Here is a 25,548-nt window from a genome sequence, read left to right as displayed (position 1 = left end):
GAAGTTACTCCGGTGGAAGCAGTATGGAAGATTTGCAGCTGTCTTCGTGCCTGACGCTCCGCGCCCATTCCAAAAGACACGGAACGAGGGTGAGTACTCGCTTTGCCTTACAAAGTAGTAGGAGAAACATGACAAACATTATATAAATCGTAACTTTCCGAATAGGAAAGTGACGGGCCAGTCAAGGCTGTAGTGCAACGCCAAGCCGACCGGTGAGAGCGGAGTGGCAAGCCGAACCCTCGCTCTCGTCGTCGCAAAAATCAAATTAATACAAGAGTGGGGGAGTACCCCACGATTCAGGTATCAATCTGAATAGAACAGTTACTACACTTGATCTTAGCCAATAGGCCGAAGAAGCGATAAATGGTCGGTGTTTTCACGCAATAATGTATTGGGAATTTATGAAAACGGTTCCGGTGACGGTGATTAAGTTTCCACTTACAATACTAATTAGTGGGGCTGGGAATGGTGGACCCATTCTGGATGGTTGAAGGTTACGATTTATTTTAACCGTTGACTGACATCTCAGGTACAAATCATCTTTATAATGTACAATTTTGTCAGAAATGATTACGTCTTCGCAAATTTATCTCCTGTAGCGTTTCATTTAAAAGAATATCACTAACTGTATTTGTAGAGACCCAATAGAGGTGAAAAATAATTGAAGTACCAAGATTGCTGATTATGAAAATTGGACAATGATAAATTCATAATCAGTTTTCGGTAAAAGCGTAAATTGTCTATTCCATGTGGCGCAGTTGATGCTGTTTTTCCGTATGATATCTCAAAGAAGAATTTGCACACTGGGCACTGTAAATTTGTCACATAAGTGACATTGAATAACGGAAACTGTTTCACGAAAATACTTCCATATGTCCAAAGCACGCTGCATATCTCTTGCAGCAAGGGATCACAAAACGATCTAGATTCGTCAATAATTTTGAGAGATACCAGGATAAATCACTCGAAATTAATTTGTAACCATTGCGACGTAATAAGCTAAAACAATAAATATTACGTCAAACGTCACGCTGCAGTTAACCGGTTAAAGAAATTCCAGATTCTCTTCGCCTGTAACCAAATACATTTTAATTGCAGTCTCTGCTCTGTGACATCACAATGCCCATCTAACTTCCATTTAAAGAATTCGTGAAATTGTTGTGCGTTCCGAAGTTACTCCGGTGGAAGCAGTATGGAAGATTTGCAGCTGTCTTCGTGCCTGACGCTCCGCGCCCATTCCAAAAGACACGGAACGAGGGTGAGTACTCGCTTTGCCTTACAAAGTAGTAGGAGAAACATGACAAACATTATATAAATCGTAACTTTCCGAATAGGAAAGTGACGGGCCAGTCAAGGCTGTAGTGCAACGCCAAGCCGACCGGTGAGAGCGGAGTGGCAAGCCGAACCCTCGCTCTCGTCGTCGCAAAAATCAAATTAATACAAGAGTGGGGGAGTACCCCACGATTCAGGTATTAATCTGAATAGAACAGTTACTACACTTGATCTTAGCCAATAGGCCGAAGAAGCGATAAATGGTCGGTGTTTTCACGCAATAATGTATTGGGAATTTATGAAAACGGTTCCGGTGACGGTGATTAAGTTTCCACTTACAATACTAATTAGTGGGGCTGGGAATGGTGGACCCATTCTGGATGGTTGAAGGTTACGATTTATTTTAACCGTTGACTGACATCTCAGGTACAAATCATCTTTATAATGTACAATTTTGTCAGAAATGATTACGTCTTCGCAAATTTATCTCCTGTAGCGTTTCATTTAAAAGAATATCACTAACTGTATTTGTAGAGACCCAATAGAGGTGAAAAATAATTGAAGTACCAAGATTGCTGATTATGAAAATTGGACAATGATAAATTCATAATCAGTTTTCGGTAAAAGCGTAAATTGTCTATTCCATGTGGCGCAGTTGATGCTGTTTTTCCGTATGATATCTCAAAGAAGAATTTGCACACTGGGCACTGTAAATTTGTCACATAAGTGACATTGAATAACGGAAACTGTTTCACGAAAATACTTCCATATGTCCAAAGCACGCTGCATATCTCTTGCAGCAAGGGATCACAAAACGATCTAGATTCGTCAATAATTTTGAGAGATACCAGGATAAATCACTCGAAATTAATTTGTAACCATTGCGACGTAATAAGCTAAAACAATAAATATTACGTCAAACGTCACGCTGCAGTTAACCGGTTAAAGAAATTCCAGATTCTCTTCGCCTGTAACCAAATACATTTTAATTGCAGTCTCTGCTCTGTGACATCACAATGCCCATCTAACTTCCATTTAAAGAATTCGTGAAATTGTTGTGCGTTCCGAAGTTACTCCGGTGGAAGCAGTATGGAAGATTTGCAGCTGTCTTCGTGCCTGACGCTCCGCGCCCATTCCAAAAGACACGGAACGAGGGTGAGTACTCGCTTTGCCTTACAAAGTAGTAGGAGAAACATGACAAACATTATATAAATCGTAACTTTCCGAATAGGAAAGTGACGGGCCAGTCAAGGCTGTAGTGCAACGCCAAGCCGACCGGTGAGAGCGGAGTGGCAAGCCGAACCCTCGCTCTCGTCGTCGCAAAAATCAAATTAATACAAGAGTGGGGGAGTACCCCACGATTCAGGTATTAATCTGAATAGAACAGTTACTACACTTGATCTTAGCCAATAGGCCGAAGAAGCGATAAATGGTCGGTGTTTTCACGCAATAATGTATTGGGAATTTATGAAAACGGTTCCGGTGACGGTGATTAAGTTTCCACTTACAATACTAATTAGTGGGGCTGGGAATGGTGGACCCATTCTGGATGGTTGAAGGTTACGATTTATTTTAACCGTTGACTGACATCTCAGGAACAAATCATCTTTATAATGTACAATTTTGTCAGAAATGATTACGTCTTCGCAAATTTATCTCCTGTAGCGTTTCATTTAAAAGAATATCACTAACTGTATTTGTAGAGACCCAATAGAGGTGAAAAATAATTGAAGTACCAAGATTGCTGATTATGAAATTTGGACAATGATAAATTCATAATCAGTTTTCGGTAAAAGCGTAAATTGTCTATTCCATGTGGCGCAGTTGATGCTGTTTTTCCGTATGATATCTCAAAGAAGAATTTGCACACTGGGCACTGTAAATTTGTCACATAAGTGACATTGAATAACGGAAACTGTTTCACGAAAATACTTCCATATGTCCAAAGCACGCTGCATATCTCTTGCAGCAAGGGATCACAAAACGATCTAGATTCGTCAATAATTTTGAGAGATACCAGGATAAATCACTCGAAATTAATTTGTAACCATTGCGACGTAATAAGCTAAAACAATAAATATTACGTCAAACGTCACGCTGCAGTTAACCGGTTAAAGAAATTCCAGATTCTCTTCGCCTGTAACCAAATACATTTTAATTGCAGTCTCTGCTCTGTGACATCACAATGCCCATCTAACTTCCATTTAAAGAATTCGTGAAATTGTTGTGCGTTCCGAAGTTACTCCGGTGGAAGCAGTATGGAAGATTTGCAGCTGTCTTCGTGCCTGACGCTCCGCGCCCATTCCAAAAGACACGGAGCGAGGGTGAGTACTCGCTTTGCCTTACAAAGTAGTAGGAGAAACATGACAAACATTATATAAATCGTAACTTTCCGAATAGGAAAGCGACGGGCCAGTCAAGGCTGTAGTGCAACGCCAAGCCGACCGGTGAGAGCGGAGTGGCAAGCCGAACCCTCGCTCTCGTCGTCGCAAAAATCAAATTAATACAAGAGTGGGGGAGTACCCCACGATTCAGGTATCAATCTGAATAGAACAGTTACTACACTTGATCTTAGCCAATAGGCCGAAGAAGCGATAAATGGTCGGTGTTTTCACGCAATAATGTATTGGGAATTTATGAAAACGGTTCCGGTGACGGTGATTAAGTTTCCACTTACAATACTAATTAGTGGGGCTGGGAATGGTGGACCCATTCTGGATGGTTGAAGGTTACGATTTATTTTAACCGTTGACTGACATCTCAGGTACAAATCATCTTTATAATGTACAATTTTGTCAGAAATGATTACGTCTTCGCAAATTTATCTCCTGTAGCGTTTCATTTAAAAGAATATCACTAACTGTATTTGTAGAGACCCAATAGAGGTGAAAAATAATTGAAGTACCAAGATTGCTGATTATGAAATTTGACAATGATAAATTCATAATCAGTTTTCGGTAAAAGCGTAAATTGTCTATTCCATGTGGCGCAGTTGATGCTGTTTTTCCGTATGATATCTCAAAGAAGAATTTGCACACTGGGCACTGTAAATTTGTCACATAAGTGACATTGAATAACGGAAACTGTTTCACGAAAATACTTCCATATGTCCAAAGCACGCTGCATATCTCTTGCAGCAAGGGATCACAAAACGATCTAGATTCGTCAATAATTTTGAGAGATACCAGGATAAATCACTCGAAATTAATTTGTAACCATTGCGACGTAATAAGCTAAAACAATAAATATTACGTCAAACGTCACGCTGCAGTTAACCGGTTAAAGAAATTCCAGATTCTCTTCGCCTGTAACCAAATACATTTTAATTGCAGTCTCTGCTCTGTGACATCACAATGCCCATCTAACTTCCATTTAAAGAATTCGTGAAATTGTTGTGCGTTCCGAAGTTACTCCGGTGGAAGCAGTATGGAAGATTTGCAGCTGTCTTCGTGCCTGACGCTCCGCGCCCATTCCAAAAGACACGAAACGAGGGTGAGTACTCGCTTTGCCTTACAAAGTAGTAGGAGAAACATGACAAACATTATATAAATCGTAACTTTCCGAATAGGAAAGTGACGGGCCAGTCAAGGCTGTAGTGCAACGCCAAGCCGACCGGTGAGAGCGGAGTGGCAAGCCGAACCCTCGCTCTCGTCGTCGCAAAAATCAAATTAATACAAGAGTGGGGGAGTACCCCACGATTCAGGTATTAATCTGAATAGAACAGTTACTACACTTGATCTTAGCCAATAGGCCGAAGAAGCGATAAATGGTCGGTGTTTTCACGCAATAATGTATTGGGAATTTATGAAAACGGTTCCGGTGACGGTGATTAAGTTTCCACTTACAATACTAATTAGTGGGGCTGGGAATGGTGGACCCATTCTGGATGGTTGAAGGTTACGATTTATTTTAACCGTTGACTGACATCTCAGGTACAAATCATCTTTATAATGTACAATTTTGTCAGAAATGATTACGTCTTCGCAAATTTATCTCCTGTAGCGTTTCATTTAAAAGAATATCACTAACTGTATTTGTAGAGACCCAATAGAGGTGAAAAATAATTGAAGTACCAAGATTGCTGATTATGAAAATTGGACAATGATAAATTCATAATCAGTTTTCGGTAAAAGCGTAAATTGTCTATTCCATGTGGCGCAGTTGATGCTGTTTTTCCGTATGATATCTCAAAGAAGAATTTGCACACTGGGCACTGTAAATTTGTCACATAAGTGACATTGAATAACGGAAACTGTTTCACGAAAATACTTCCATATGTCCAAAGCACGCTGCATATCTCTTGCAGCAAGGGATCACAAAACGATCTAGATTCGTCAATAATTTTGAGAGATACCAGGATAAATCACTCGAAATTAATTTGTAACCATTGCGACGTAATAAGCTAAAACAATAAATATTACGTCAAACGTCACGCTGCAGTTAACCGGTTAAAGAAATTCCAGATTCTCTTCGCCTGTAACCAAATACATTTTAATTGCAGTCTCTGCTCTGTGACATCACAATGCCCATCTAACTTCCATTTAAAGAATTCGTGAAATTGTTGTGCGTTCCGAAGTTACTCCGGTGGAAGCAGTATGGAAGATTTGCAGCTGTCTTCGTGCCTGACGCTCCGCGCCCATTCCAAAAGACACGGAACGAGGGTGAGTACTCGCTTTGCCTTACAAAGTAGTAGGAGAAACATGACAAACATTATATAAATCGTAACTTTCCGAATAGGAAAGTGACGGGCCAGTCAAGGCTGTAGTGCAACGCCAAGCCGACCGGTGAGAGCGGAGTGGCAAGCCGAACCCTCGCTCTCGTCGTCGCAAAAATCAAATTAATACAAGAGTGGGGGAGTACCCCACGATTCAGGTATTAATCTGAACAGAACAGTTACTACACTTGATCTTAGCCAATAGGCCGAAGAAGCGATAAATGGTCGGTGTTTTCACGCAATAATGTATTGGGAATTTATGAAAACGGTTCCGGTGACGGTGATTAAGTTTCCACTTACAATACTAATTAGTGGGGCTGGGAATGGTGGACCCATTCTGGATGGTTGAAGGTTACGATTTATTTTAACCGTTGACTGACATCTCAGGTACAAATCATCTTTATAATGTACAATTTTGTCAGAAATGATTACGTCTTCGCAAATTTATCTCCTGTAGCGTTTCATTTAAAAGAATATCACTAACTGTATTTGTAGAGACCCAATAGAGGTGAAAAATAATTGAAGTACCAAGATTGCTGATTATGAAATTTGGACAATGATAAATTCATAATCAGTTTTCGGTAAAAGCGTAAATTGTCTATTCCATGTGGCGCAGTTGATGCTGTTTTTCCGTATGATATCTCAAAGAAGAATTTGCACACTGGGCACTGTAAATTTGTCACATAAGTGACATTGAATAACGGAAACTGTTTCACGAAAATACTTCCATATGTCCAAAGCACGCTGCATATCTCTTGCAGCAAGGGATCACAAAACGATCTAGATTCGTCAATAATTTTGAGAGATACCAGGATAAATCACTCGAAATTAATTTGTAACCATTGCGACGTAATAAGCTAAAACAATAAATATTACGTCAAACGTCACGCTGCAGTTAACCGGTTAAAGAAATTCCAGATTCTCTTCGCCTGTAACCAAATACATTTTAATTGCAGTCTCTGCTCTGTGACATCACAATGCCCATCTAACTTCCATTTAAAGAATTCGTGAAATTGTTGTGCGTTCCGAAGTTACTCCGGTGGAAGCAGTATGGAAGATTTGCAGCTGTCTTCGTGCCTGACGCTCCGCGCCCATTCCAAAAGACACGGAACGAGGGTGAGTACTCGCTTTGCCTTACAAAGTAGTAGGAGAAACATGACAAACATTATATAAATCGTAACTTTCCGAATAGGAAAGTGACGGGCCAGTCAAGGCTGTAGTGCAACGCCAAGCCGACCGGTGAGAGCGGAGTGGCAAGCCGAACCCTCGCTCTCGTCGTCGCAAAAATCAAATTAATACAAGAGTGGGGGAGTACCCCACGATTCAGGTATTAATCTGAACAGAACAGTTACTACACTTGATCTTAGCCAATAGGCCGAAGAAGCGATAAATGGTCGGTGTTTTCACGCAATAATGTATTGGGAATTTATGAAAACGGTTCCGGTGACGGTGATTAAGTTTCCACTTACAATACTAATTAGTGGGGCTGGGAATGGTGGACCCATTCTGGATGGTTGAAGGTTACGATTTATTTTAACCGTTGACTGACATCTCAGGTACAAATCATCTTTATAATGTACAATTTTGTCAGAAATGATTACGTCTTCGCAAATTTATCTCCTGTAGCGTTTCATTTAAAAGAATATCACTAACTGTATTTGTAGAGACCCAATAGAGGTGAAAAATAATTGAAGTACCAAGATTGCTGATTATGAAATTTGGACAATGATAAATTCATAATCAGTTTTCGGTAAAAGCGTAAATTGTCTATTCCATGTGGCGCAGTTGATGCTGTTTTTCCGTATGATATCTCAAAGAAGAATTTGCACACTGGGCACTGTAAATTTGTCACATAAGTGACATTGAATAACGGAAACTGTTTCACGAAAATACTTCCATATGTCCAAAGCACGCTGCATATCTCTTGCAGCAAGGGATCACAAAACGATCTAGATTCGTCAATAATTTTGAGAGATACCAGGATAAATCACTCGAAATTAATTTGTAACCATTGCGACGTAATAAGCTAAAACAATAAATATTACGTCAAACGTCACGCTGCAGTTAACCGGTTAAAGAAATTCCAGATTCTCTTCGCCTGTAACCAAATACATTTTAATTGCAGTCTCTGCTCTGTGACATCACAATGCCCATCTAACTTCCATTTAAAGAATTCGTGAAATTGTTGTGCGTTCCGAAGTTACTCCGGTGGAAGCAGTATGGAAGATTTGCAGCTGTCTTCGTGCCTGACGCTCCGCGCCCATTCCAAAAGACACGGAACGAGGGTGAGTACTCGCTTTGCCTTACAAAGTAGTAGGAGAAACATGACAAACATTATATAAATCGTAACTTTCCGAATAGGAAAGTGACGGGCCAGTCAAGGCTGTAGTGCAACGCCAAGCCGACCGGTGAGAGCGGAGTGGCAAGCCGAACCCTCGCTCTCGTCGTCGCAAAAATCAAATTAATACAAGAGTGGGGGAGTACCCCACGATTCAGGTATTAATCTGAACAGAACAGTTACTACACTTGATCTTAGCCAATAGGCCGAAGAAGCGATAAATGGTCGGTGTTTTCACGCAATAATGTATTGGGAATTTATGAAAACGGTTCCGGTGACGGTGATTAAGTTTCCACTTACAATACTAATTAGTGGGGCTGGGAATGGTGGACCCATTCTGGATGGTTGAAGGTTACGATTTATTTTAACCGTTGACTGACATCTCAGGTACAAATCATCTTTATAATGTACAATTTTGTCAGAAATGATTACGTCTTCGCAAATTTATCTCCTGTAGCGTTTCATTTAAAAGAATATCACTAACTGTATTTGTAGAGACCCAATAGAGGTGAAAAATAATTGAAGTACCAAGATTGCTGATTATGAAATTTGGACAATGATAAATTCATAATCAGTTTTCGGTAAAAGCGTAAATTGTCTATTCCATGTGGCGCAGTTGATGCTGTTTTTCCGTATGATATCTCAAAGAAGAATTTGCACACTGGGCACTGTAAATTTGTCACATAAGTGACATTGAATAACGGAAACTGTTTCACGAAAATACTTCCATATGTCCAAAGCACGCTGCATATCTCTTGCAGCAAGGGATCACAAAACGATCTAGATTCGTCAATAATTTTGAGAGATACCAGGATAAATCACTCGAAATTAATTTGTAACCATTGCGACGTAATAAGCTAAAACAATAAATATTACGTCAAACGTCACGCTGCAGTTAACCGGTTAAAGAAATTCCAGATTCTCTTCGCCTGTAACCAAATACATTTTAATTGCAGTCTCTGCTCTGTGACATCACAATGCCCATCTAACTTCCATTTAAAGAATTCGTGAAATTGTTGTGCGTTCCGAAGTTACTCCGGTGGAAGCAGTATGGAAGATTTGCAGCTGTCTTCGTGCCTGACGCTCCGCGCCCATTCCAAAAGACACGGAACGAGGGTGAGTACTCGCTTTGCCTTACAAAGTAGTAGGAGAAACATGACAAACATTATATAAATCGTAACTTTCCGAATAGGAAAGTGACGGGCCAGTCAAGGCTGTAGTGCAACGCCAAGCCGACCGGTGAGAGCGGAGTGGCAAGCCGAACCCTCGCTCTCGTCGTCGCAAAAATCAAATTAATACAAGAGTGGGGGAGTACCCCACGATTCAGGTATTAATCTGAATAGAACAGTTACTACACTTGATCTTAGCCAATAGGCCGAAGAAGCGATAAATGGTCGGTGTTTTCACGCAATAATGTATTGGGAATTTATGAAAACGGTTCCGGTGACGGTGATTAAGTTTCCACTTACAATACTAATTAGTGGGGCTGGGAATGGTGGACCCATTCTGGATGGTTGAAGGTTACGATTTATTTTAACCGTTGACTGACATCTCAGGTACAAATCATCTTTATAATGTACAATTTTGTCAGAAATGATTACGTCTTCGCAAATTTATCTCCTGTAGCGTTTCATTTAAAAGAATATCACTAACTGTATTTGTAGAGACCCAATAGAGGTGAAAAATAATTGAAGTACCAAGATTGCTGATTATGAAATTTGGACAATGATAAATTCATAATCAGTTTTCGGTAAAAGCGTAAATTGTCTATTCCATGTGGCGCAGTTGATGCTGTTTTTCCGTATGATATCTCAAAGAAGAATTTGCACACTGGGCACTGTAAATTTGTCACATAAGTGACATTGAATAACGGAAACTGTTTCACGAAAATACTTCCATATGTCCAAAGCACGCTGCATATCTCTTGCAGCAAGGGATCACAAAACGATCTAGATTCGTCAATAATTTTGAGAGATACCAGGATAAATCACTCGAAATTAATTTGTAACCATTGCGACGTAATAAGCTAAAACAATAAATATTACGTCAAACGTCACGCTGCAGTTAACCGGTTAAAGAAATTCCAGATTCTCTTCGCCTGTAACCAAATACATTTTAATTGCAGTCTCTGCTCTGTGACATCACAATGCCCATCTAACTTCCATTTAAAGAATTCGTGAAATTGTTGTGCGTTCCGAAGTTACTCCGGTGGAAGCAGTATGGAAGATTTGCAGCTGTCTTCGTGCCTGACGCTCCGCGCCCATTCCAAAAGACACGGAACGAGGGTGAGTACTCGCTTTGCCTTACAAAGTAGTAGGAGAAACATGACAAACATTATATAAATCGTAACTTTCCGAATAGGAAAGTGACGGGCCAGTCAAGGCTGTAGTGCAACGCCAAGCCGACCGGTGAGAGCGGAGTGGCAAGCCGAACCCTCGCTCTCGTCGTCGCAAAAATCAAATTAATACAAGAGTGGGGGAGTACCCCACGATTCAGGTATTAATCTGAATAGAACAGTTACTACACTTGATCTTAGCCAATAGGCCGAAGAAGCGATAAATGGTCGGTGTTTTCACGCAATAATGTATTGGGAATTTATGAAAACGGTTCCGGTGACGGTGATTAAGTTTCCACTTACAATACTAATTAGTGGGGCTGGGAATGGTGGACCCATTCTGGATGGTTGAAGGTTACGATTTATTTTAACCGTTGACTGACATCTCAGGTACAAATCATCTTTATAATGTACAATTTTGTCAGAAATGATTACGTCTTCGCAAATTTATCTCCTGTAGCGTTTCATTTAACCCTTTTCCAGCGGCTAAGCTCATATGAGAGAATATTTACGCTTAATTTTGTGCTCGGTAAACTACTGTTAATATCGCTCTTAGCTCTTTGTTGACGTTATCGCCTGATATGAGAGAAGCGATAGAACCTTCCAGCCGTGACGCAAAGTGCGAATGCTATAAATACCGTGGATTTCAAAATCGCCTGTCAGACGTCTGAAAATGTCGACTCAGCTCAGACAGGAAATACTCCTTTATAATGACTTATTATTGTTTTAGCATGTATTTTCAGTCATACTAACTATCCCTGACCATCCCTGGCGCTGTGTTGTTTTGATGAATATGATTTCGACTGCTCCATAGTTGGCAGAAGTATGGAGATTTTTTGTAGTTAAAAAAAACGTAAAATTAATGGTAATTTCAACGCGTAAATGCGCGTATGGGATTGTTTACGCCGTTCTACGCGCATTTCCGTCGAAAAAATTTAATTTTTTTGCGTTGGGGGTGGTCTGTGCAGTAATAATAAGAGCTGTGACGTCATCAAAATCAGTAATTTTAGCCTTGAACTTGATACACCTGTAAATACAATTGTGAATTTCAGAGTAATGACCATTTATGCTATAATAGGCGTTTCGGTGATGTTGTGTTAAGAAAAACTTAACGAAAACGTTGAAAAAAAAATTAATTAATCAGGAATTAATTATTAACCCTCTACTGTACACAGAATTTCTCAAAGTCCTATTTATTTTTAGAAATTTTTGAGATATTTTTGCAAAAAAATTTTTTTTTCGGAGTGTGTTTTAAAGATATATTGCTGAATAGAACTCTAGCACACGCTTTTAAAAATCCATAAGAGAAGCTTTAGGGCTTAGTGGTTGACAAAAAAAATAACTTCAAAAAGACCATGTCAAATTAATTGGGTCAACAGCTGGAAGAGAGTGGTGTTTTTTGACGGTTTTTCACTGTTTTTAAGCGTTTTAGCAGGGTTATTGGTGTTTTTTGACGGTTTTTCACTGTTTTTAAGCGTTTTAGCAGGGTTATTGGTGTTTTTTGACGGTTTTTCACTGATTTTAAGCGTTTTAGCAGGGTTATTGGTGTTTTTTGACGGTTTTTCACTGTTTTTAAGCGTTTTAGCAGGGTTATTGGTGTTTTTTGACGGTTTTTCACTGTTTTTAAGCGTTTTAGCAGGGTTAAAAGAATATCACTAACTGTATTTGTAGAGACCCAATAGAGGTGAAAAATAATTGAAGTACCAAGATTGCTGATTATGAAAATTGGACAATGATAAATTCATAATCAGTTTTCGGTAAAAGCGTAAATTGTCTATTCCATGTGGCGCAGTTGATGCTGTTTTTCCGTATGATATCTCAAAGAAGAATTTGCACACTGGGCACTGTAAATTTGTCACATAAGTGACATTGAATAACGGAAACTGTTTCACGAAAATACTTCCATATGTCCAAAGCACGCTGCATATCTCTTGCAGCAAGGGATCACAAAACGATCTAGATTCGTCAATAATTTTGAGAGATACCAGGATAAATCACTCGAAATTAATTTGTAACCATTGCGACGTAATAAGCTAAAACAATAAATATTACGTCAAACGTCACGCTGCAGTTAACCGGTTAAAGAAATTCCAGATTCTCTTCGCCTGTAACCAAATACATTTTAATTGCAGTCTCTGCTCTGTGACATCACAATGCCCATCTAACTTCCATTTAAAGAATTCGTGAAATTGTTGTGCGTTCCGAAGTTACTCCGGTGGAAGCAGTATGGAAGATTTGCAGCTGTCTTCGTGCCTGACGCTCCGCGCCCATTCCAAAAGACACGGAACGAGGGTGAGTACTCGCTTTGCCTTACAAAGTAGTAGGAGAAACATGACAAACATTATATAAATCGTAACTTTCCGAATAGGAAAGTGACGGGCCAGTCAAGGCTGTAGTGCAACGCCAAGCCGACCGGTGAGAGCGGAGTGGCAAGCCGAACCCTCGCTCTCGTCGTCGCAAAAATCAAATTAATACAAGAGTGGGGGAGTACCCCACGATTCAGGTATTAATCTGAATAGAACAGTTACTACACTTGATCTTAGCCAATAGGCCGAAGAAGCGATAAATGGTCGGTGTTTTCACGCAATAATGTATTGGGAATTTATGAAAACGGTTCCGGTGACGGTGATTAAGTTTCCACTTACAATACTAATTAGTGGGGCTGGGAATGGTGGACCCATTCTGGATGGTTGAAGGTTACGATTTATTTTAACCGTTGACTGACATCTCAGGTACAAATCATCTTTATAATGTACAATTTTGTCAGAAATGATTACGTCTTCGCAAATTTATCTCCTGTAGCGTTTCATTTAAAAGAATATCACTAACTGTATTTGTAGAGACCCAATAGAGGTGAAAAATAATTGAAGTACCAAGATTGCTGATTATGAAAATTGGACAATGATAAATTCATAATCAGTTTTCGGTAAAAGCGTAAATTGTCTATTCCATGTGGCGCAGTTGATGCTGTTTTTCCGTATGATATCTCAAAGAAGAATTTGCACACTGGGCACTGTAAATTTGTCACATAAGTGACATTGAATAACGGAAACTGTTTCACGAAAATACTTCCATATGTCCAAAGCACGCTGCATATCTCTTGCAGCAAGGGATCACAAAACGATCTAGATTCGTCAATAATTTTGAGAGATACCAGGATAAATCACTCGAAATTAATTTGTAACCATTGCGACGTAATAAGCTAAAACAATAAATATTACGTCAAACGTCACGCTGCAGTTAACCGGTTAAAGAAATTCCAGATTCTCTTCGCCTGTAACCAAATACATTTTAATTGCAGTCTCTGCTCTGTGACATCACAATGCCCATCTAACTTCCATTTAAAGAATTCGTGAAATTGTTGTGCGTTCCGAAGTTACTCCGGTGGAAGCAGTATGGAAGATTTGCAGCTGTCTTCGTGCCTGACGCTCCGCGCCCATTCCAAAAGACACGAAACGAGGGTGAGTACTCGCTTTGCCTTACAAAGTAGTAGGAGAAACATGACAAACATTATATAAATCGTAACTTTCCGAATAGGAAAGTGACGGGCCAGTCAAGGCTGTAGTGCAACGCCAAGCCGACCGGTGAGAGCGGAGTGGCAAGCCGAACCCTCGCTCTCGTCGTCGCAAAAATCAAATTAATACAAGAGTGGGGGAGTACCCCACGATTCAGGTATTAATCTGAATAGAACAGTTACTACACTTGATCTTAGCCAATAGGCCGAAGAAGCGATAAATGGTCGGTGTTTTCACGCAATAATGTATTGGGAATTTATGAAAACGGTTCCGGTGACGGTGATTAAGTTTCCACTTACAATACTAATTAGTGGGGCTGGGAATGGTGGACCCATTCTGGATGGTTGAAGGTTACGATTTATTTTAACCGTTGACTGACATCTCAGGTACAAATCATCTTTATAATGTACAATTTTGTCAGAAATGATTACGTCTTCGCAAATTTATCTCCTGTAGCGTTTCATTTAAAAGAATATCACTAACTGTATTTGTAGAGACCCAATAGAGGTGAAAAATAATTGAAGTACCAAGATTGCTGATTATGAAAATTGGACAATGATAAATTCATAATCAGTTTTCGGTAAAAGCGTAAATTGTCTATTCCATGTGGCGCAGTTGATGCTGTTTTTCCGTATGATATCTCAAAGAAGAATTTGCACACTGGGCACTGTAAATTTGTCACATAAGTGACATTGAATAACGGAAACTGTTTCACGAAAATACTTTCATATGTCCAAAGCACGCTGCATATCTCTTGCAGCAAGGGATCACAAAACGATCTAGATTCGTCAATAATTTTGAGAGATACCAGGATAAATCACTCGAAATTAATTTGTAACCATTGCGACGTAATAAGCTAAAACAATAAATATTACGTCAAACGTCACGCTGCAGTTAACCGGTTAAAGAAATTCCAGATTCTCTTCGCCTGTAACCAAATACATTTTAATTGCAGTCTCTGCTCTGTGACATCACAATGCCCATCTAACTTCCATTTAAAGAATTCGTGAAATTGTTGTGCGTTCCGAAGTTACTCCGGTGGAAGCAGTATGGAAGATTTGCAGCTGTCTTCGTGCCTGACGCTCCGCGCCCATTCCAAAAGACACGGAACGAGGGTGAGTACTCGCTTTGCCTTACAAAGTAGTAGGAGAAACATGACAAACATTACATAAATCGTAACTTTCCGAATAGGAAAGTGACGGGCCAGTCAAGGCTGTAGTGCAACGCCAAGCCGACCGGTGAGAGCGGAGTGGCAAGCCGAACCCTCGCTCTCGTCGTCGCAAAAATCAAATTAATACAAGAGTGGGGGAGTACCCCACGATTCAGGTATTAATCTGAATAGAACAGTTACTACACTTGATCTTAGCCAATAGGCCGAAGAAGCGATAAATGGTCGGTGTTTTCACGCAATAATGTATTGGGAATTTATGAAAACGGTTCCGGTGACGGTGATTAAGTTTCCACTTACAATACTAATTAGTGGGGCTGGGAATGGTGGACCCATTCTGGATGGTTGAAGGTTACGATTTATTTTAACCGTTGACTGACATCTCAGGTACAAATCATCTTTATAATGTACAATTTTGTCAGAAATGATTACGTCTTCGCAAATTTATCTCCTGTAGCGTTTCATTTAAAAGAATATCACTAACTGTATTTGTAGAGACCCAATAGAGGTGAAAAATAATTGAAGTACCAAGATTGCTGATTATGAAATTTGGACAATGATAAATTCATAATCAGTTTTCGGTAAAAGCGTAAATTGTCTTTTCCGTGTGGCGCAGTTGATGCTGTTTTTCCGTATGATATCTCAAAGAAGAATTTGCACACTGGGCACTGTAAATTTGTCACATAAGTGACATTGAATAACGGAAACTGTTTCACGAAAATACTTCCATATGTCCAAAGCACGCTGCATATCTCTTGCAGCAAGGGATCACAAAACGATCTAGATTCGTCAATAATTTTGAGAGATACCAGGATAAATCACTCGAAATTAATTTGTAACCATTGCGACGTAATAAGCTAAAACAATAAATATTACGTCAAACGTCACGCTGCAGTTAACCGGTTAAAGAAATTCCAGATTCTCTTCGCCTGTAACCAAATACATTTTAATTGCAGTCTCTGCTCTGTGACATCACAATGCCCATCTAACTTCCATTTAAAGAATTCGTGAAATTGTTGTGCGTTCCGAAGTTACTCCGGTGGAAGCAGTATGGAAGATTTGCAGCTGTCTTCGTGCCTGACGCTCCGCGCCCATTCCAAAAGACACGGAACGAGGGTGAGTACTCGCTTTGCCTTACAAAGTAGTAGGAGAAACATGACAAACATTATATAAATCGTAACTTTCCGAATAGGAAAGTGACGGGCCAGTCAAGGCTGTAGTGCAACGCCAAGCCGACCGGTGAGAGCGGAGTGGCAAGCCAAACCCTCGCTCTCGTCGTCGCAAAAATCAAATTAATACAAGAGTAGGGGAGTACCCCACGATTCAGGTATTAATCTGAATAGAACAGTTACTACACTTGATCTTAGCCAATAGGCCGAAGAAGCGATAAATGGTCGGTGTTTTCACGCAATAATGTATTGGGAATTTATGAAAACGGTTCCGGTGACGGTGATTAAGTTTCCACTTACAATACTAATTAGTGGGGCTGGGAATGGTGGACCCATTCTGGATGGTTGAAGGTTACGATTTATTTTAACCGTTGACTGACATCTCAGGTACAAATCATCTTTATAATGTACAATTTTGTCAGAAATGATTACGTCTTCGCAAATTTATCTCCTGTAGCGTTTCATTTAAAAGAATATCACTAACTGTATTTGTAGAGACCCAATAGAGGTGAAAAATAATTGAAGTACCAAGATTGCTGATTATGAAAATTGGACAATGATAAATTCATAATCAGTTTTCGGTAAAAGCGTAAATTGTCTATTCCATGTGGCGCAGTTGATGCTGTTTTTCCGTATGATATCTCAAAGAAGAATTTGCACACTGGGCACTGTAAATTTGTCACATAAGTGACATTGAATAACGGAAACTGTTTCACGAAAATACTTCCATATGTCCAAAGCACGCTGCATATCTCTTGCAGCAAGGGATCACAAAACGATCTAGATTCGTCAATAATTTTGAGAGATACCAGGATAAATCACTCGAAATTAATTTGTAACCATTGCGACGTAATAAGCTAAAACAATAAATATTACGTCAAACGTCACGCTGCAGTTAACCGGTTAAAGAAATTCCAGATTCTCTTCGCCTGTAACCAAATACATTTTAATTGCAGTCTCTGCTCTGTGACATCACAATGCCCATCTAACTTCCATTTAAAGAATTCGTGAAATTGTTGTGCGTTCCGAAGTTACTCCGGTGGAAGCAGTATGGAAGATTTGCAGCTGTCTTCGTGCCTGACGCTCCGCGCCCATTCCAAAAGACACGGAACGAGGGTGAGTACTCGCTTTGCCTTACAAAGTAGTAGGAGAAACATGACAAACATTATATAAATCGTAACTTTCCGAATAGGAAAGTGACGGGCCAGTCAAGGCTGTAGTGCAACGCCAAGCCGACCGGTGAGAGCGGAGTGGCAAGCCGAACCCTCGCTCTCGTCGTCGCAAAAATCAAATTAATACAAGAGTGGGGGAGTACCCCACGATTCAGGTATTAATCTGAATAGAACAGTTACTACACTTGATCTTAGCCAATAGGCCGAAGAAGCGATAAATGGTCGGTGTTTTCACGCAATAATGTATTGGGAATTTATGAAAACGGTTCCGGTGACGGTGATTAAGTTTCCACTTACAATACTAATTAGTGGGGCTGGGAATGGTGGACCCATTCTGGATGGTTGAAGGTTACGATTTATTTTAACCGTTGACTGACATCTCAGGTACAAATCATCTTTATAATGTACAATTTTGTCAGAAATGATTACGTCTTCGCAAATTTATCTCCTGTAGCGTTTCATTTAAAAGAATATCACTAACTGTATTTGTAGAGACCCAATAGAGGTGAAAAATAATTGAAGTACCAAGATTGCTGATTATGAAATTTGGACAATGATAAATTCATAATCAGTTTTCGGTAAAAGCGTAAATTGTCTATTCCATGTGGCGCAGTTGATGCTGTTTTTCCGTATGATATCTCAAAGAAGAATTTGCACACTGGGCACTGTAAATTTATCACATAAGTGACATTGAATAACGGAAACTGATCACAAAACGATCTAGATTCGTCAATAATTTTGAGAGATACCAGGATAAATCACTCGAAATTAATTTGTAACCATTGCGACGTAATAAGCTAAAACAATAAATATTACGTCAAACGTCACGCTGCAGTTAACCGGTTAAAGAAATTCCAGATTCTCTTCGCCTGTAACCAAATACATTTTAATTGCAGTCTCTGCTCTGTGACATCACAATGCCCATCTAACTTCCATTTAAAGAATTCGTGAAATTGTTGTGCGTTCCGAAGTTACTCCGGTGGAAGCAGTATGGAAGATTTGCAGCTGTCTTCGTGCCTGACGCTCCGCGCCCATTCCAAAAGACACGAAACGAGGGTGAGTACTCGCTTTGCCTTACAAAGTAGTAGGAGAAACATGACAAACATTATATAAATCGTAACTTTCCGAATAGGAAAGTGACGGGCCAGTCAAGGCTGTAGTGCAACGCCAAGCCGACCGGTGAGAGCGGAGTGGCAAGCCGAACCCTCGCTCTCGTCGTCGCAAAAATCAAATTAATACAAGAGTGGGGGAGTACCCCACGATTCAGGCATTAATCTGAATAGAACAGTTACTACACTTGATCTTAGCCAATAGGCCGAAGAAGCGATAAATGGTCGGTGTTTTCACGCAATAATGTATTGGGAATTTATGAAAACGGTTCCGGTGACGGTGATTAAGTTTCCACTTACAATACTAATTAGTGGGGCTGGGAATGGTGGACCCATTCTGGATGGTTGAAGGTTACGATTTATTTTAACCGTTGACTGACATCTCAGGTACAAATCATCTTTATAATGTACAATTTTGTCAGAAATGATTACGTCTTCGCAAATTTATCTCCTGTAGCGTTTCATTTAAAAGAATATCACTAACTGTATTTGTAGAGACCCAATAGAGGTGAAAAATAATTGAAGTACCAAGATTGCTGATTATGAAAATTGGACAATGATAAATTCATAATCAGTTTTCGGTAAAAGCGTAAATTGTCTATTCCATGTGGCGCAGTTGATGCTGTTTTTCCGTATGATATCTCAAAGAAGAATTTGCACACTGGGCACTGTAAATTTGTCACATAAGTGACATTGAATAACGGAAACTGTTTCACGAAAATACTTCCATATGTCCAAAGCACGCTGCATATCTCTTGCAGCAAGGGATCACAAAACGATCTAGATTCGTCAATAATTTTGAGAGATACCAGGATAAATCACTCGAAATTAATTTGTAACCATTGCGACGTAATAAGCTAAAACAATAAATATTACGTCAAACGTCACGCTGCAGTTAACCGGTTAAAGAAATTCCAGATTCTCTTCGCCTGTAACCAAATACATTTTAATTGCAGTCTCTGCTCTGTGACATCACAATGCCCATCTAACTTCCATTTAAAGAATTCGTGAAATTGTTGTGCGTTCCGAAGTTACTCCGGTGGAAGCAGTATGGAAGATTTGCAGCTGTCTTCGTGCCTGACGCTCCGCGCCCATTCCAAAAGACACGGAACGAGGGTGAGTACTCGCTTTGCCTTACAAAGTAGTAGGAGAAACATGACAAACATTACATAAATCGTAACTTTCCGAATAGGAAAGTGACGGGCCAGTCAAGGCTGTAGTGCAACGCCAAGCCGACCGGTGAGAGCGGAGTGGCAAGCCGAACCCTCGCTCTCGTCGTCGCAAAAATCAAATTAATACAAGAGTGGGGGAGTACCCCACGATTCAGGTATTAATCTGAATAGAACAGTTACTACACTTGATCTTAGCCAATAGGCCGAATGAGCGATAAATGGTCGGTGTTTTCACGCAATAATGTATTGGGAATTTATGAAAACGGTTCCGGTGACGGTGATTAAGTTTCCACTTACAATACTAATTAGTGGGGCTGGGAATGGTGGACCCATTCTGGATGGTTGAAGGTTACGATTTATTTTAACCGTTGACTGACATCTCAGGTACAAATCATCTTTATAATGTACAATTTTGTCAGAAATGATTACGTCTTCGCAAATTTATCTCCTGTAGCGTTTCATTTAAAAGAATATCACTAACTGTATTTGTAGAGACCCAATAGAGGTGAAAAATAATTGAAGTACCAAGATTGCTGATTATGAAATTTGGACAATGATAAATTCATAATCAGTTTTCGGTAAAAGCGTAAATTGTCTATTCCATGTGGCGCAGTTGATGCTGTTTTTCCGTATGATATCTCAAAGAAGAATTTGCACACTGGGCACTGTAAATTTGTCACATAAGTGACATTGAATAACGGAAACTGTTTCACGAAAATACTTCCATATGTCCAAAGCACGCTGCATATCTCTTGCAGCAAGGGATCACAAAACGATCTAGATTCGTCAATAATTTTGAGAGATACCAGGATAAATCACTCGAAATTAATTTGTAACCATTGCGACGTAATAAGCTAAAACAATAAATATTACGTCAAACGTCACGCTGCAGTTAACCGGTTAAAGAAATTCCAGATTCTCTTCGCCTGTAACCAAATACATTTTAATTGCAGTCTCTGCTCTGTGACATCACAATGCCCATCTAACTTCCATTTAAAGAATTCGTGAAATTGTTGTGCGTTCCGAAGTTACTCCGGTGGAAGCAGTATGGAAGATTTGCAGCTGTCTTCGTGCCTGACGCTCCGCGCCCATTCCAAAAGACACGGAACGAGGGTGAGTACTCGCTTTGCCTTACAAAGTAGTAGGAGAAACATGACAAACATTATATAAATCGTAACTTTCCGAATAGGAAAGTGACGGGCCAGTCAAGGCTGTAGTGCAACGCCAAGCCGACCGGTGAGAGCGGAGTGGCAAGCCGAACCCTCGCTCTCGTCGTCGCAAAAATCAAATTAATACAAGAGTGGGGGAGTACCCCACGATTCAGGTATTAATCTGAATAGAACAGTTACTACACTTGATCTTAGCCAATAGGCCGAAGAGGCGATAAATGGTCGGTGTTTTCACGCAATAATGTATTGGGAATTTATGAAAACGGTTCCGGTGACGGTGATTAAGTTTCCACTTACAATACTAATTAGTGGGGCTGGGAATGGTGGACCCATTCTGGATGGTTGAAGGTTACGATTTATTTTAACCGTTGACTGACATCTCAGGAACAAATCATCTTTATAATGTACAATTTTGTCAGAAATGATTACGTCTTCGCAAATTTATCTCCTGTAGCGTTTCATTTAAAAGAATATCACTAACTGTATTTGTAGAGACCCAATAGAGGTGAAAAATAATTGAAGTACCAAGATTGCTGATTATGAAAATTGGACAATGATAAATTCATAATCAGTTTTCGGTAAAAGCGTAAATTGTCTATTCCATGTGGCGCAGTTGATGCTGTTTTTCCGTATGATATCTCAAAGAAGAATTTGCACACTGGGCACTGTAAATTTGTCACATAAGTGACATTGAATAACGGAAACTGTTTCACGAAAATACTTCCATATGTCCAAAGCACGCTGCATATCTCTTGCAGCAAGGGATCACAAAACGATCTAGATTCGTCAATAATTTTGAGAGATACCAGAATAAATCACTCGAAATTAATTTGTAACCATTGCGACGTAATAAGCTAAAACAATAAATATTACGTCAAACGTCACGCTGCAGTTAACCGGTTAAAGAAATTCCAGATTCTCTTCGCCTGTAACCAAATACATTTTAATTGCAGTCTCCGCTCTGTGACATCACAATGCCCATCTAACTTCCATTTAAAGAATTCGTGAAATTGTTGTGCGTTCCGAAGTTACTCCGGTGGAAGCAGTATGGAAGATTTGCAGCTGTCTTCGTGCCTGACGCTCCGCGCCCATTCCAAAAGACACGGAACGAGGGTGAGTACTCGCTTTGCCTTACAAAGTAGTAGGAGAAACATGACAAACATTATATAAATCGTAACTTTCCGAATAGGAAAGTGACGGGCCAGTCAAGGCTGTAGTGCAACGCCAAGCCGACCGGTGAGAGCGGAGTGGCAAGCCGAACCCTCGCTCTCGTCGTCGCAAAAATCAAATTAATACAAGAGTGGGGGAGTACCCCACGATTCAGGTATTAATCTGAATAGAACAGTTACTACACTTGATCTTAGCCAATAGGCCGAAGAAGCGATAAATGGTCGGTGTTTTCACGCAATAATGTATTGGGAATTTATGAAAACGGTTCCGGTGACGGTGATTAAGTTTCCACTTACAATACTAATTAGTGGGGCTGGGAATGGTGGACCCATTCTGGATGGTTGAAGGTTACGATTTATTTTAACCGTTGACTGACATCTCAGGTACAAATCATCTTTATAATGTACAATTTTGTCAGAAATGATTACGTCTTCGCAAATTTATCTCCTGTAGCGTTTCATTTAAAAGAATATCACTAACTGTATTTGTAGAGACCCAATAGAGGTGAAAAATAATTGAAGTACCAAGATTGCTGATTATGAAAATTGGACAATGATAAATTCATAATCAGTTTTCGGTAAAAGCGTAAATTGTCTATTCCATGTGGCGCAGTTGATGCTGTTTTTCCGTATGATATCTCAAAGAAGAATTTGCACACTGGGCACTGTAAATTTGTCACATAAGTGACATTGAATAACGGAAACTGTTTCACGAAAATACTTCCATATGTCCAAAGCACGCTGCATATCTCTTGCAGCAAGGGATCACAAAACGATCTAGATTCGTCAATAATTTTGAGAGATACCAGGATAAATCACTCGAAATTAATTTGTAACCATTGCGACGTAATAAGCTAAAACAATAAATATTACGTCAAACGTCACGCTGCAGTTAACCGGTTAAAGAAATTCCAGATTCTCTTCGCCTGTAACCAAATACATTTTAATTGCAGTCTCTGCTCTGTGACATCACAATGCCCATCTAACTTCCATTTAAAGAATTCGTGAAATTGTTGTGCGTTCCGAAGTTACTCCGGTGGAAGCAGTATGGAAGATTTGCAGCTGTCTTCGTGCCTGACGCTCCGCGCCCATTCCAAAAGACACGGAACGAGGGTGAGTACTCGCTTTGCCTTACAAAGTAGTAGGAGAAACATGACAAACATTATATAAATCGTAACTTTCCGAATAGGAAAGTGACGGGCCAGTCAAGGCTGTAGTGCAACGCCAAGCCGACCGGTGAGAGCGGAGTGGCAAGCCGAACCCTCGCTCTCGTCGTCGCAAAAATCAAATTAATACAAGAGTGGGGGAGTACCCCACGATTCAGGTATTAATCTGAATAGAACAGTTACTACACTTGATCTTAGCCAATAGGCCGAAGAAGCGATAAATGGTCGGTGTTTTCACGCAATAATGTATTGGGAATTTATGAAAACGGTTCCGGTGACGGTGATTAAGTTTCCACTTACAATACTAATTAGTGGGGCTGGGAATGGTGGACCCATTCTGGATGGTTGAAGGTTACGATTTATTTTAACCGTTGACTGACATCTCAGGTACAAATCATCTTTATAATGTACAATTTTGTCAGAAATGATTACGTCTTCGCAAATTTATCTCCTGTAGCGTTTCATTTAAAAGAATATCACTAACTGTATTTGTAGAGACCCAATAGAGGTGAAAAATAATTGAAGTACCAAGATTGCTGATTATGAAAATTGGACAATGATAAATTCATAATCAGTTTTCGGTAAAAGCGTAAATTGTCTATTCCATGTGGCGCAGTTGATGCTGTTTTTCCGTATGATATCTCAAAGAAGAATTTGCACACTGGGCACTGTAAATTTGTCACATAAGTGACATTGAATAACGGAAACTGTTTCACGAAAATACTTCCATATGTCCAAAGCACGCTGCATATCTCTTGCAGCAAGGGATCACAAAACGATCTAGATTCGTCAATAATTTTGAGAGATACCAGGATAAATCACTCGAAATTAATTTGTAACCATTGCGACGTAATAAGCTAAAACAATAAATATTACGTCAAACGTCACGCTGCAGTTAACCGGTTAAAGAAATTCCAGATTCTCTTCGCCTGTAACCAAATACATTTTAATTGCAGTCTCTGCTCTGTGACATCACAATGCCCATCTAACTTCCATTTAAAGAATTCGTGAAATTGTTGTGCGTTCCGAAGTTACTCCGGTGGAAGCAGTATGGAAGATTTGCAGCTGTCTTCGTGCCTGACGCTCCGCGCCCATTCCAGAAGACACGGAACGAGGGTGAGTACTCGCTTTGCCTTACAAAGTAGTAGGAGAAACATGACAAACATTATATAAATCGTAACTTTCCGAATAGGAAAGTGACGGGCCAGTCAAGGCTGTAGTGCAACGCCAAGCCGACCGGTGAGAGCGGAGTGGCAAGCCGAACCCTCGCTCTCGTCGTCGCAAAAATCAAATTAATACAAGAGTGGGGGAGTACCCCACGATTCAGGTATTAATCTGAATAGAACAGTTACTACACTTGATCTTAGCCAATAGGCCGAAGAAGCGATAAATGGTCGGTGTTTTCACGCAATAATGTATTGGGAATTTATGAAAACGGTTCCGGTGACGGTGATTAAGTTTCCACCTACAATACTAATTAGTGGGGCTGGGAATGGTGGACCCATTCTGGATGGTTGAAGGTTACGATTTATTTTAACCGTTGACTGACATCTCAGGTACAAATCATCTTTATAATGTACAATTTTGTCAGAAATGATTACGTCTTCGCAAATTTATTTCCTGTAGCGTTTCATTTAAAAGAATATCACTAACTGTATTTGTAGAGACCCAATAGAGGTGAAAAATAATTGAAGTACCAAGATTGCTGATTATGAAAATTGGACAATGATAAATTCATAATCAGTTTTCGGTAAAAGCGTAAATTGTCTATTCCATGTGGCGCAGTTGATGCTGTTTTTCCGTATGATATCTCAAAGAAGAATTTGCACACTGGGCACTGTAAATTTGTCACATAAGTGACATTGAATAACGGAAACTGTTTCACGAAAATACTTCCATATGTCCAAAGCACGCTGCATATCTCTTGCAGCAAGGGATCACAAAACGATCTAGATTCGTCAATAATTTTGAGAGATACCAGAATAAATCACTCGAAATTAATTTGTAACCATTGCGACGTAATAAGCTAAAACAATAAATATTACGTCAAACGTCACGCTGCAGTTAACCGGTTAAAGAA

The 25,548-nt window shown here is 39.8% G+C and overlaps 21 non-coding genes across 21 annotated transcripts; all 21 read right to left on the bottom strand.

Moving 5' to 3' along the window:
• Positions 1-167: 167 nt before the first annotated feature.
• LOC144424837 (U2 spliceosomal RNA) lies at positions 168-361 on the bottom strand. The gene has a single exon (XR_013477057.1). It is a non-coding gene; the product is annotated as a U2 spliceosomal RNA (small nuclear RNA).
• Positions 362-1,336: 975 nt separating this feature from the next.
• LOC144424723 (U2 spliceosomal RNA) lies at positions 1,337-1,530 on the bottom strand. Its single transcript, XR_013476943.1, has one exon. It is a non-coding gene; the product is annotated as a U2 spliceosomal RNA (small nuclear RNA).
• A 975-nt stretch (positions 1,531-2,505) lies between these two features.
• Positions 2,506-2,699, bottom strand: LOC144424722 (U2 spliceosomal RNA). Its single transcript, XR_013476942.1, has one exon. It is a non-coding gene; the product is annotated as a U2 spliceosomal RNA (small nuclear RNA).
• A 975-nt stretch (positions 2,700-3,674) lies between these two features.
• On the bottom strand, positions 3,675-3,868 carry LOC144424848 (U2 spliceosomal RNA). The gene has a single exon (XR_013477068.1). It is a non-coding gene; the product is annotated as a U2 spliceosomal RNA (small nuclear RNA).
• A 974-nt stretch (positions 3,869-4,842) lies between these two features.
• Positions 4,843-5,036, bottom strand: LOC144424721 (U2 spliceosomal RNA). The gene has a single exon (XR_013476941.1). It is a non-coding gene; the product is annotated as a U2 spliceosomal RNA (small nuclear RNA).
• A 975-nt stretch (positions 5,037-6,011) lies between these two features.
• LOC144424852 (U2 spliceosomal RNA) lies at positions 6,012-6,205 on the bottom strand. The gene has a single exon (XR_013477072.1). It is a non-coding gene; the product is annotated as a U2 spliceosomal RNA (small nuclear RNA).
• Positions 6,206-7,180: 975 nt separating this feature from the next.
• Positions 7,181-7,374, bottom strand: LOC144424851 (U2 spliceosomal RNA). The gene has a single exon (XR_013477071.1). It is a non-coding gene; the product is annotated as a U2 spliceosomal RNA (small nuclear RNA).
• Positions 7,375-8,349: 975 nt separating this feature from the next.
• On the bottom strand, positions 8,350-8,543 carry LOC144424850 (U2 spliceosomal RNA). The gene has a single exon (XR_013477070.1). It is a non-coding gene; the product is annotated as a U2 spliceosomal RNA (small nuclear RNA).
• Positions 8,544-9,518: 975 nt separating this feature from the next.
• LOC144424719 (U2 spliceosomal RNA) lies at positions 9,519-9,712 on the bottom strand. Its single transcript, XR_013476939.1, has one exon. It is a non-coding gene; the product is annotated as a U2 spliceosomal RNA (small nuclear RNA).
• Positions 9,713-10,687: 975 nt separating this feature from the next.
• On the bottom strand, positions 10,688-10,881 carry LOC144424718 (U2 spliceosomal RNA). The gene has a single exon (XR_013476938.1). It is a non-coding gene; the product is annotated as a U2 spliceosomal RNA (small nuclear RNA).
• Positions 10,882-13,029: 2,148 nt separating this feature from the next.
• Positions 13,030-13,223, bottom strand: LOC144424717 (U2 spliceosomal RNA). The gene has a single exon (XR_013476937.1). It is a non-coding gene; the product is annotated as a U2 spliceosomal RNA (small nuclear RNA).
• A 975-nt stretch (positions 13,224-14,198) lies between these two features.
• Positions 14,199-14,392, bottom strand: LOC144424716 (U2 spliceosomal RNA). The gene has a single exon (XR_013476936.1). It is a non-coding gene; the product is annotated as a U2 spliceosomal RNA (small nuclear RNA).
• A 975-nt stretch (positions 14,393-15,367) lies between these two features.
• Positions 15,368-15,561, bottom strand: LOC144424715 (U2 spliceosomal RNA). The gene has a single exon (XR_013476935.1). It is a non-coding gene; the product is annotated as a U2 spliceosomal RNA (small nuclear RNA).
• Positions 15,562-16,536: 975 nt separating this feature from the next.
• Positions 16,537-16,730, bottom strand: LOC144424655 (U2 spliceosomal RNA). Its single transcript, XR_013476876.1, has one exon. It is a non-coding gene; the product is annotated as a U2 spliceosomal RNA (small nuclear RNA).
• A 975-nt stretch (positions 16,731-17,705) lies between these two features.
• LOC144424714 (U2 spliceosomal RNA) lies at positions 17,706-17,899 on the bottom strand. The gene has a single exon (XR_013476934.1). It is a non-coding gene; the product is annotated as a U2 spliceosomal RNA (small nuclear RNA).
• A 918-nt stretch (positions 17,900-18,817) lies between these two features.
• Positions 18,818-19,011, bottom strand: LOC144424859 (U2 spliceosomal RNA). Its single transcript, XR_013477079.1, has one exon. It is a non-coding gene; the product is annotated as a U2 spliceosomal RNA (small nuclear RNA).
• A 975-nt stretch (positions 19,012-19,986) lies between these two features.
• Positions 19,987-20,180, bottom strand: LOC144424894 (U2 spliceosomal RNA). The gene has a single exon (XR_013477114.1). It is a non-coding gene; the product is annotated as a U2 spliceosomal RNA (small nuclear RNA).
• Positions 20,181-21,155: 975 nt separating this feature from the next.
• On the bottom strand, positions 21,156-21,349 carry LOC144424849 (U2 spliceosomal RNA). Its single transcript, XR_013477069.1, has one exon. It is a non-coding gene; the product is annotated as a U2 spliceosomal RNA (small nuclear RNA).
• Positions 21,350-22,324: 975 nt separating this feature from the next.
• LOC144424713 (U2 spliceosomal RNA) lies at positions 22,325-22,518 on the bottom strand. The gene has a single exon (XR_013476933.1). It is a non-coding gene; the product is annotated as a U2 spliceosomal RNA (small nuclear RNA).
• A 975-nt stretch (positions 22,519-23,493) lies between these two features.
• LOC144424712 (U2 spliceosomal RNA) lies at positions 23,494-23,687 on the bottom strand. Its single transcript, XR_013476932.1, has one exon. It is a non-coding gene; the product is annotated as a U2 spliceosomal RNA (small nuclear RNA).
• Positions 23,688-24,662: 975 nt separating this feature from the next.
• LOC144424711 (U2 spliceosomal RNA) lies at positions 24,663-24,856 on the bottom strand. The gene has a single exon (XR_013476931.1). It is a non-coding gene; the product is annotated as a U2 spliceosomal RNA (small nuclear RNA).
• Between the last annotated feature and the right edge of the window lie 692 nt (positions 24,857-25,548).

Source organism: Styela clava, chromosome 6 (assembly GCF_964204865.1).
Source record: "Styela clava chromosome 6, kaStyClav1.hap1.2, whole genome shotgun sequence".
Taxonomy (NCBI): Eukaryota; Metazoa; Chordata; class Ascidiacea; order Stolidobranchia; family Styelidae; genus Styela; species Styela clava.
Note: the sequence above shows the minus strand (reverse complement) of the source record. Positions and strands in the feature narration are given on the sequence as shown.